The sequence below is a fragment of the Lacerta agilis genome, chromosome 12, assembly GCF_009819535.1.
Source record: "Lacerta agilis isolate rLacAgi1 chromosome 12, rLacAgi1.pri, whole genome shotgun sequence".
NCBI lineage: Eukaryota > Metazoa > Chordata > Lepidosauria > Squamata > Lacertidae > Lacerta > Lacerta agilis.
The window spans coordinates 17,630,119-17,642,462 of NC_046323.1; the positions used below are offsets into that span (position 1 = coordinate 17,630,119).

The window sequence follows — 12,344 nt, forward strand, 5'->3', positions numbered from 1 at the left end:
CTTGGCTTCTGGACTCCTTGCTTCTTAACCCTCACCTTCACGACTCCTTGCTTCTCGACCCCCGTACCTTTGACTTCATGACTTTCTGCTTCCTGACCCTCGGACCCCTGGTTTCTGGACTCACATTCCTGCTCCCACCTCGCCATCTTCCCCCTGGTCCTGACATCCTCTGCTGGGACTTCGTTCACCCGTAGACCAGACCGTGACACTCCCATTGGGGCTCTATAGGATTTCTCATATAAATTTGTGATTTAAAAAAAAACCCAAATCCTGGCAAACTGCTGTATTTTCCTTCTACAGATTTGCTTTATATATTAAATAGGTTAGTTTTGATTTTGTATAAACTTTGTTCATGAGTCACAGTGCTTGCTTGAAATATCAATGTTATGAGCAGAATAATTACAGATAAATATCTAATGTGTGTTTTTAGGCATTAGTATATGATATACAGCATTTCTGGAAAACTGAAAGTTCAGCTCAGTCCATAAGAAATTAATTACCTAATGCAATTTGTTTTGCTTAGAGCTGCATCTGAGGAAGCTTTAGATAAAGTGAATGCAGGGTATTGACATGTTGAAAATACTTTGCACCAATCTTGTGGGGGTCTGAGGGTATTTCTCCTTCCCATTAAGTTTCAAGTGATACATTTTATTGAATTGTATATGGAAATGAACAGATAAATCAATATAATCTCTCCTATTTGTTCAAATGCTAAATCTAATTTTGTGTGCTCCCTACACTTTTCTATTTTTATCAAGATCCATTCTTGTAATTAAATGTGTGTGTGTGACTTTCAAATTGAAACCTTATTGTTAAACTACAAAATGCATATATTTCTGGCTTACTGCTGTATGAACCACCCTACTCTTTTAAACAATTCCAAGGAAGAGTCCCAAATTCAGGTAAATTAAGTAAACATAAATGGAATTATATACAAAACAATGGATTGCGTGGTTGGTTAGTTTGCACCATTAGGAACACTCAAACCACCCACTTTCCCCATTTAACAAAAGCAAAAGACAAGTGGGCCTCCTTTTGAAAGGCACTTCTTTCCTGCATGGAGGACTAGGACAATGGTTTTCACTATCATGACCTCCTTTTGACTTTCCTTTGTCAGCACCTGTCTGTTTATAAGCATATACAGAAAGTTGGATTGCATGGACTGACTAGGCAAAACTTTTATGTTGTTACATTATGATCCAAACCAAACAGAAGATGCTCAACATCGACATAGAGAGTAGAACAAATATAGACACAGATACGGGTGTTTCTGAAAACATAGAAGGGATATTGTCCCGTCCCCCCCCCCCCCGGTCCACTCCTTTAACCTTAGTATTGGTGTACTTTGGAGATTAGGTATTTTATGGTAAGTACTATCATTAGGATAAAAGAGCAACACCATTGACAAGCTGGATGGAGATAGACTTGAGCATTGAAGATGCATTTCTGCATCTGCAGTCGCATAAAATTGTAACTAAACCATAGTAAATGTAGGTACATTCAATATGAGTTTTTTTTGGGGGGGGGGGAACTTCAGCAAGTGCAAGTAATTCCTTGCAGGCTAAGTACACAGAGAGACAGTAAGATGTAAGGACAGCAAAAGCACCACTCTTGTTTTTCATTACAGGAAACGAATACTCTGGAAGGCTTGAGAGCGAGGTGCATGCACCTTCGTAACAAGACAGGATGGAAGCATACCAGTAAATTAAGCAGGGAGACAGCTGCCAACACAATAAACATGTGAGTAAAAGAATGTTTGTGCCATCCGTGCTGCCAAACTGATGATAACATATGGCCTGCAAGCTTTTGAACTATTTTCTGAAAACACTCGTGCTCTGTGCCTCACCATGTACACATTGCTGTCAATCAAAGTGGCATGAAGAGTTACCCATGGCTATTCAGAAGGATACACATTGTTAAATACTTAAATAATTCCCAGAGGAATGGCTATGCTTCTCTGTTGCAGAAAAACAACTCCTTAGAGACCAACAATTTGCATATCTTAGAATGGACCACATGAAAGTCAATTTCATTAGATGCATGAAGTCTTACCCTGAGTTGTATGTGTGTGCTGTAAATGAGATCAGAAGGAAAGGAAATGCAGAAGGTACAAACTGTGATGATTATATTATTGACGGTAGACACACACACACACACACACACACACACACGTTATGGATCCTGGCACTGCTAAACCAATTTGTCTACCTGGGAGATAGATCAGTTGCTTGTTTGGGACAGGTTTGCACTCCTGATTAGCAGGTACATAGTGGGGTACTCCATCTCTGTCATTAGAAGCCCAAGTTACCTTTTGTGGTCAAGATGTGTTTTCTGTCAGTTTGGACTGGTGCTCAGTTGTGACTGCAGTGGTCCATGCATTGGTAAGCTCAAGGCTTGATTACTGCACTTTCTGTGAGGCCGCCCTTGCATCTGGTCTAGAAGTTTCAGCTAGTGGGAAATGCAGCAGCCAGACTGCTCACAGGATTAGTGGCCCCAATCACAGTGGTGCAGGGTAGGGGATGGTGTGGTGTGGGTAGTAGGGCAGGCCAGGTAAGGAGCACATGGCACAGGCAGCTAGTGACTATGCCATAGGCCAGCCCCTCCTTCATCCTTGGGAATTACGGTTGTCCTTCAGCCAGCCCTCAGGTCTGTGGCTGCTGTTGCTGAATGTCAGGTTGGCTTGAAGCAGGCTTAGGCAAACTTGGCCCTCCAGATGTTTTGGGATTACAACTCCCATCATCCCTAGCTAACAGGACCAGTGGCCAGGGATGATGGGAATCGTAGTCCCAAAACACCTGGAGGGCCGAATTTGCCTATGCCTGGCTTAGAGTAAGGCCTCACCACACATGCCTTACCAAAGAAATTAGATGCTGTCAATGCAGAATCGGACCCTACTGATTAAATTATATTGTTGATTTTGTAATGGATAGGTCAAGTTCATGAAACATTTTGAAGTGATTTACTGGTTCTTTGAACAGGACAGTGTTAACTGGTTGGTGAGCGAAAACAAGAACCACCCCTTGTTTTCTTTTCAATGTGAATTCAAGTTTTCCAGACACCCCTTGCCACTGCCCCGCCCCCTGAATCAAGCTAAAACTGACTTAGACAACCGGTTGGTATAATGCCAATATCTTCAGAAGGAAATTGAAACAGAAGTAGGAGACATCTCTTTACAGAATAAAGCGCTAACTAGTAATAGGGCTTTGCAGGGAGCTGTCATAATTAATAAGCACCCGTGCACAAGGCTTGCTTTGTTAAATACAGTGTAATCCTTACAGGAGTTATTGCATGCAATAATTAACTTGATTACAGAAGGCAGAAGGGGAAAAAAGTCTCAGACTAATCAAAGCACCCTCTGTAACTCATAGGCTTTAATAATTATTATTTTCCCTCTTACAAACTGCAGGTGCTTCGTTATGAGTTTTGAGAATAGCTAAATGCTTGTCCTTAAGATTTGATTAATATTTAGGAGTTGTTTTAACGTCACAGAAAGCATTAATCAGATCTTTAATTTTTGGATCATTTTCCTGTTTGATTGGGGATAAAGTAATCATCAAACTGAATTAAACAGGCCATTTCAGTGCAGAAAGTTTGGATAGTTCCTGGCTGTGGAGTTCAGGGCCATTGTGTGTGGTTCAACTTTCTTTTGAGGGAGGAAATAATTTATGAATATAATGCAGGTATGTTATAAAAAAATTAAGGACTGTGCAACAAAGTATTTCTCTGAGGCTGTAATATTCTTCTCCACTTAAAATAAAGGGATTCTCTAACTCATACAGCCCTGTAAAGGTAAAGGGACCCCTGACCATTAGGTCCAGTCACGGACGACTCTGGGGATGCAGCGCTCATCTCGCTTTATTGGCCGAGGGAGCAGGCGTACAGCTTCCTGGTCATGTGGCCAGCATGACTAAGCCACTTCTGGTGAACCAGAGCAGTGCACGGAAACGCCGTTTACCTTCCCGCCGGAGTGCTACCTATTTATCTACTTGCACTTTGACGTGCTTTCGAACTGCTAGGTGGGCAGGAGCTGGGACCAAACAACGGGAGCTCACCCCATCGCAGGGATTTGAACCGCCGACCTTCTGATCGGCAAACCCTAGGCTCTGTGGTTTAGACCACAGCGCCACCCACGTCCCAATGGGATAAGTATGCAGCTCTAAAATATGATAGTGTAACTATGAGTAAAACTCAGAACACTTCATACATCAGATTTGTAACCTGAGTGCTAATGTTATATAATACAAGCAACTTCTAAATCATTCCTACTAATGTGTTTTTCCCTGTGTGTCAAATTATAGTAATGATAGCATTACCATTCAAAAAGATTTCTATAGTTTATGTTAAAACAATGTTCTGCTCTTTGTCCTCAGTGTATTCTTTCATTTGAGCACTCATGAAAAAAATTCTCATTAATCTATTAAAAATTCTTGTTTAATGTACTTTTATGTTCCATTGTGGAGGAGACTTATTGTGGATGCACCCATGCACCTCTTTTTGTGAAACTATATTCACCAATATCCTGCAGCTGCTTTTAGTTTTTGTTTTTTTTAAAATAGTGATGGTCTATCTCTGACATAGTTTTGCCACCATCCATCCTCTGACATATTCTTAGGAGCATTTCAAAAGCAAATCCTTTTAAGCAGTCGTTACTCATAAAAATGTACTGAATAAATAAAGTGCAAAAGAATAGCCAACATGGTTAGATGCATTGTTTATCAGCACTGTTAATATAATAACTTATTCTTATATAGAAGCTTTAAATTGATACAAGTTTTCCATAAAATAGTAATTTCTGTTTGCAAAACATAACTCAGTTTACCAAAATTCAGTTGGGCCATCAAGAGTATCAAATGTTTTTTTTCTTTTGTAACCTTTGCATTTGTCACAAAGGGTTCACTTCTAAAAAACATTTTAATGCACTGTTTCCTCCCCATTTTCTTTGGCAGTGTCTTGAAACAAAATGCAAACAACCTTGAAGTTTGTTGACATTTGCTGTTGTTGAACATAAACTTACTTATTTCTGGTCATAAAGTAAGTGGGATCCGAAGGTCAAGATTTTCTAGCTTCCAAAGCCTGTATCTATTTAATTATGTACATTGATCAGACTGGCAATTAAAGAACAAAAAGTTATTTCATTATTTTTATTTAATTGGATTACTTTAAATGTAGCAGCTATAAGCTCTGCTGCTGATCACAGTTGTCTTTGTATTGTAAGCCATGATTTTATATATGGAGACTAAGATATTATTCATCTTTACTTGTGACAGTGCAGGATTTCTCCCCACTAAATGAGCTCTATAAATCATGCAGTATATTATCTGTATATGACACAAAATATTCGCAGTGAAAACATGCATTAGGATCATTTGCATATAACATTGAACATTCTGGTGCACTGTGGTCAGTGGAATGTTTGGCCATTTTTGTATGCACAATAGGGAAAGGTGTGTTGATGCTCCCGACAGTGCGTCTAAATCTAAAACTTCACAAAACTTCCCCCATACAGCCCTGTAGTTACTCGCAAAAAGCACGAGTCATATTTCTAGATTTTGAGATGTTGCTATTTGGTTGATACAAATAAGGGGTGCATCAGTTCTGGGAGATCAGAGCTCTGCAACCTAGGCATTTATTTATTTATAAAGAAATGTATAATAATAATAATAATATAATTTATTATTTGTACCCTGCTCATCTGGCTGGGCTTCCCCAGCCACCCTGGGCAGCTTCCAACAAATGTTAAAATACATTAAAATGTCACAGATGAAACACTTCCCCAAACAGGGCTGCCTTCAGGTATTTTCTAAATGCCTACCTCACTTCTCTTTATAAACAAATCCTAAGTGGCTTACAGAATCACTAAAACACACCAACTCACTTATGTATGTCTTTAAAACAGTATTGCATATTAGGGTCACCATACAAGTTTAAAAGCAGGGAGATAAAAACGGTAAACAACACTGATAATGTGACAAAATACAAACGTCTTGTTGAAGCTTAAAATAAAAAAGTAACCCTGTCCCAAGTCATGTAGGGCTTTGTAGGTCATAATCAGTACTTCGAATTGTGCCCACATGTGGACCCAGCCAGTAAAGCTGTAAGGCAGGAATTGCATGCTCCCTCTAAGTGGAGGGAGTCAGTGGCTGCAGAATTCTTAAATCATTTGAAGTTTCCGAATACCCTTGCAGACCCCCCCCAAGTGTCTCTAATTTCCAGGGACAGTTCCAGATTTAGAGATGCTGTCTCAGTTTCTGATTTGATCCCAGAATGTTCCGCTTTTCCTTAGGACGTCCCTATTTCCATTGGAGAAATGTTGGAAGGTATGGAGTTATCCGACCCCATAGCCATCTGAAGGCAGCCCTGTATGGGGAAGGTTTTTTTTTAGTTTAATGTTTTATTATGTATGTTGGAAGCTGCCCAGAGTGGCTGGGTTTACTATTTATACTACTACTACTATTATTACTGGAATAGGACGTTCCCATTCTCATTGGAGAAATGTTGGAGGGCATGTCCTTGAAATGTAGCCCCATGTAGTCCAAACAACATTACTGTGCACTACTGTAGTCCAAACAACATGTAATTAATTTATAGGTGGTTTCTGTGGCCAGACTGCATTTGCTGATTCACCACCACCACTGTTTGAAGTCTGCCCCATCAATTGGGAAATATTTTTAGCCCCTCAAAAATTCTAATGGATTGATACAACATGTTAATTACTTTAACAGTGAACTCCTAAGTAAAATAATAGTATAATCATGGTTAATAAAAATGTGCTTAATTAAAATACCAGGAAATACCCCCCCCCATGCTGTTTGGCTGAAAAATATCTGGGGACTTCTAGAAATAACCAATTTTCCTTCCATGAAACAGAAAGGTAGAGATATAAATTTACTTTGAAACCATGATAATGGCAATCCAAGTGATGTTGACATCAGCCTGGTGTTTCTTGCCATTGCCGAAAGAGCAACAGTTACTGTTTAATTCTAATGCAGTAAGATAGCCTGCAGCTAAATAATACATTTCTGTTAGCAATTATTTAGCACAATCCTGAACTGCAAATAAATTTACATAAAAATTTGTCTCTTGTAGAGAGTACTTACAGGGAATGTAATTGGATGTAGAGAGAAATAAAATGGCTCCAAATGGATGAAATGTTTGCATTACAAGAGCATTAGCATTCAAAAATCCTTTATAGAAATATAAACATATACATTGCAGTGTTTAAATACTAAGCAGGCATATATAATATTTAATGATGTGCCATCAAAGCTATTGCTTTTTGTACAAAAAAGAGAGAAATGTATGCATTGGAATACTTTTTGAAATCTCACTTCTTTCTTATGCAAGGCTGGAATATCAATTTTTACCCTTGAATCTCCTTTCCTCCTCTTGCTTCTTATTTCTACCATTGTCAAATTTCAGACAGCAAGTTTCTTGAAGAAAGAGCCTTCCAATTTTGCTTACACTGCTCTGTAAAACAGCATGTACAATGAAGAGATTAATAATAATAATAATTCCCAATGATCATTCTACACTATACATTCTACTTTGGGATGCTTCTTTCCTCTTTTGTGTTTGGAAGTAGTTTATTCTCAAGTTCAAGCTCTTAGCTCTTATGTTCAACCACTGTAACTTCTATTATCTATGATCAGGGAAGCTCAGTCTAGAGTGCTGGTAGGGTGAGCCCTTACACATTTTCAAAAATAAGGAAATGCATCAACAAAAAAGAGGGTAAAGGAGGTCATATATTTGCATATGCTAATTTATTTGTTAATTTGTACAAATTTAGCAATAATGACTAATGTTTTGCATCATAGTGGGGGAGACTATGACTCATGTGCCTCCTCAGTCTGCTTTCCAGGTGCTAATTGTTGGAAGGATACTTGAAGGCCCTTGCACTTCCTTCTTATGTTTCTTTTGAGCCATAATTAGACTGGACCGTCTGTTTAAACAGAGGACTCCTTCAAATAGATGATTGCCCTCTGTAAAGAAGGACACTTCACCACTTTATGCACGTAGAATTATTGTTGCTAAATACTGTGAGCAGATCGCTTGCTTAAGAATAAGACCTGGTTAGAAACCTACCTGCAGTCGTAACGTTTGGAACTGGAAACAGCACGGCGCTCAGAAGAGATGTGGTTATTTAAAACAATGTTATCTTTCTCTTTGATTTGTCAGTGAGGCTGAATCATCTGCCTGACCCACTTAGCTCCAGAGGTTACCACTTTGGAGTGGGAGCCTACACACAGCAACCGCACTGTGTGTATGAACTAGACTTAAGTGAAAGAAATGTATGAATCCACTCTAGAAACTACAGTTAGAGTAAATCTGACCTCTTTACAAGCTGGAAGTGGAGCAAATCAATTTTTTTTTAAATAAACACTTTAGAGGTCAATGTTACATAGCAGTTCGTATGGGCTAGCATTTAAGCAGGGATTAGCTTATTCATGAGAGGACAATGACTGACGCCTCCCCTAGCAAGAGGACTGAGGGCACGGTAACACTAGAGAGCTGTTATTTAATGGACTACACCAGGGGTCTGCAACCTTTAAGACAAAAAGAGCCACTTGGACCCGTTTCCAAAGGAAAAAACAACAACTGGGAGCCGCAAAACCATTGCGACATTTAAAACAAATATAACGCTGCATATATTGTTTCTTACCTTAATGCAATAATAATAAATAACGTATAGCAGCCAATGCAAGGTATAATTAGTAAAAACAACAAGAATAAGTTCTTACTTTTTTGCATTGACTCAGGGGCGTACCCAGGATCAAAACTAGCAGGGGGGGGCAAGCCATGGTCGTTCAGGTTGTGACATTTCAGCACGGAAAGGCGAATGAAACCAAAATTTTAGGGAAATTATATATAATTATAGCAGTGCTTTATTACAGTAGTTATTACAATTATTTGCTTGGTTTTTTAAAATTTTTATTCTAGTTACATGTCTTATACCAGGGGTGGCCAACTCCCAAGAAACTGTGATCTACTTTCAGCAGTGATCTACCCCCGTTTTTTGGGGTTCAGCTCAAAGTTGTTTTGGGGGGGTGTGGTGGGTGGGAGAGAGGGCTTCCCCCTCTAAGATAGGTTGGCAAGCGAACTAAGAAAGAAAGAAAAAGGGGGGAATTTGGTTTAGAAAGGGAGAGGGAGGGACACAAAGGGAAAGAGAGAAAGGAAGAGACGGGGTAGAAAACAGATGGGGGTGGGAATGGAAAAGTGGGGTGGAAAAATATAAATTGGGGGTGGGGTGGGGTGGGGAGAATATCTATTTAAAATATGTAGTAGTTTAAAAAAATAAAAATAAAGGGGGGAAATCTTTTTCTTCTTTTTCCTTTTTTTGAAAACAAAAACAAAAGGGGAAGAGAAAAGAAAAAGGGGGGATAGAGGGAGAAAAGGGTAATAATAAAAATTCAAATAGAGTGGCTGCAGCAGCTGTAGGGGGTGTTTGTTTTTCGTTTGTTTGTTTGTTTTAAAAATGGGATTTCCCCCCTTGGATTAAAAAAGGAGGGGAGGCAGAAAAAGAGGGGGGATGGGAGAGCAAGGCAAAAAGCAAAAAAGCAAAAAACAGGTTGGGGGGAGCCTACCTCTCCCCTCTTTGGCGGTGGTTGCGCGGCGGCTGGGCACCAGGGAAGAGGTTTTACCTTCCCTGGGTGTCCCTCTTCTCCCCTTGGGATGGCGATTAGACAGCAGCGGCTGCGATGGCGGCAACGAGTGTTCTTCTTCCGAGGGCTCCCGTCTTTCCCTTGGGATGGGAGCTGTGGGGGCGGCAGGGGGGTCGGGGTCTCCCCTTTCCTCCTTTGGCCTTTGGAGCGCCGTGGGGTTGTTAGTCCCGGCTGGGCTTCCAGGCCTCGGGCTCCAGCGCTCCGCCTGGCCGCTGGCGGGTCTTCTCGGCCCGTCGGATTCGCGGGGAGGGGTGTCCGACGGCCCCCCAATCGTTGCTCCGATGGCCTCTGGGGTCCGTATGGTGGCGGCGGCGGCAGCTCTGGCGGTTCGGGAGCCGGTCCGGTAGCTCTAAAAGCGCTGGCCGCTTTCTGGAGCTCTGCGGCTCCGTGGCATGCGCCATTTTGCCTCGCCGGAAGAATGCCCCGTTTTTTATGGGTTCAGTTCACGCAACACACACACACACACACACACACACACACAGTGGCCGGCTGCCGGTCGGGAGAGCTCAATTGTTATTTAGATTTTGGGAGGGGGAGAAAGACCGGTAGTTGAGCTTTTTAGGAAAGCTTTTGTTTCCTTTTAGGCTGCCGATAACCATTTAATTATTATTGAAAGGGCATTGAAAGGGGTCATGCCAGAGCCGCGGGAAACCTGTCAAAGAGCCGCATGCGGCTCCGGAGCCGCGGGTTGCTGACACCCGGACTACACTAAATGTCTAAGTCTTTAAGGTGTAACAATACTATTTCTCATTTTTAGAAAAAAATATCTTGTTACAAATAATAGAACTGGGTAATAACCATAGTAATGTTAGTTGTACTTGAAGTAGACTCATTGAAATCAACAGACATACTCTTGAGTGTGACTTTGTTGGCTATCACCCAGTGTTTCCACATAATAAAATACTATTTATTCATATTCCAACATATTTCTTGGGCTTAGGGGTTGGTTCATTGGGATATATTGTAAACACATAGGGTGTCATACAAACCCAGCAATATGATACTGATAAAATTGATATTGCTGAACGGATTCATAATTTGAATTATATTGCTAATTTTTTCCAATTCTAGTTAGCTGATATGTAGAACAAACTTGAAAGTTGTTTTTTTTTTAAAAAGGCTTCAAAGCTGCTTAATTGGACATAGTTTAAACATGTTTGTTAATTATTCCCTACTTTAAATTGTGTCATGTGCAGTAAAGATTGAGAGGCTGCATGCTCAGATTTCAACATTAATCTAGCCATTCAAATAATTGCAATTAATGTATCAAAATTTGCTATTTAAATAGTTGTAATTGCACCCAGCTGCATTCAAGTGGCCTTATTATTCCTGCAGGGCAAGGGAAGATCAATAGATGAACATCCTCACTGTCAGATCTCATATACGGTACTTTTCTGGTGCTGCTCTGCCTTGCACTCTTACACTCACAAGAATGAATTGCATTTAAATATTTTGACCTAACTAATCTGTGATTCCTCATGAAGTCTCAGAATACTATAATGCTGTATAAGCTGTTATTGCAGAAACCTATGCCAATGTTGAGTTTTCTAGCATTGTTTCTTTCTGCTCTACATAATTATGTTTAAATAAAGCACAGAGAATATATGAATTATTATAAAATACAAAGATTGCAATAAAACATTGATCATAGGGGCAGTATTCCAACTGGACAAGCAGCTCTTCGGTTTGGGCTAAAGGGTAGTAAAGGCAGAGATAGCCTAATGTTAAATTTAAGTGATAAGATGCCAGAAGGGCATGTATGGAGCTGAATTAGGATAAAGAGGGATGCTGGAATAAGATACACACTGATGCAAGGCAGAGTGTGTGCCGGTATGAGAACTGGGGAGAGACAGAGAAAGTGTAAAACAAATATCACCTATTACAAGGCAGGAGAAGTGAGGGAGATTGCAGTGAATCAGGTGGTCATTCCGAACATGTGAAACTCAAGGATTTCATAGGGAGTTTCCCTATTAATTCTTGGGTTCTTATTATCCACAGCAGGCAGGGCCCTACTAGGTCCCCTTGATCTCTATATTACATGGAACTAACACTCTGGTGTAGGGAGAGGCACATAACGTCCCAAACACTACAAGCCTCCGAAAGAAAGATTACCACTGTACAGTATTATACTCTATATTCTGTTTTCATATGCTGCTCCCTGCTTTGGGATGAAAGCAGTACACACACACACACACACACACACACACTGCAATACTAATTAGAAGCCAGTTAAATTGCAGCATCTGCCCATGAGCTAAAGTTTGTAGCACGCTTGCAGCTGGTTGGAATTTTTATTATACGAAATAATGTCAGTCTTTCCTACAGAAAAAAAATTTGAATTTTTAATGTGGGATTTCCCTCCCTCCCCCCAAAAAATGTTCCAAAAGAACTTTCACACACTGTATTTAATCTCTTTAAGAGAACATCCCAAATGAAAACAGGTATGCTTCTATCATTCTTTCCTGATGGTGCTTGTTATTTCATGTTGACAACTTATGTTTTCGCACTTCACCTCCAGATTAGTGCACTAAACTGAAAGGTGAATTGTGAGCCTCTCCAGCTATTCAACATCTTTGTGCCATCAATTTTCAACCACCAGGACCAAGGTGATGATGTTGTGAAAAGGTGGTTTCTTCAATCAATTTCTTGATTGTACAAATCTTCACAAAGCTAGAGCTGTGGAGG

General features: G+C 40.2%; 1 protein-coding gene across 9 annotated transcripts in view; it reads left to right on the forward strand.

Annotated features, from left to right (window-relative positions):
* ZNF385D (zinc finger protein 385D) overlaps positions 1 to 12,344 on the forward strand; it is a 403,634-nt gene that overhangs the window by 50,517 nt on the left and 340,773 nt on the right. For 3 of the 9 annotated variants that reach the window (XM_033166281.1, XM_033166279.1, XM_033166280.1), the window contains exon 2: positions 1,628 to 1,740. The exons of the other annotated variants lie outside the window; for them this stretch is intronic. The gene's annotated coding sequence lies outside the window, so the exon portion shown is untranslated. The remainder of the gene's footprint in view (positions 1 to 1,627; positions 1,741 to 12,344) is intronic. 9 annotated transcript variants of the gene reach the window in all.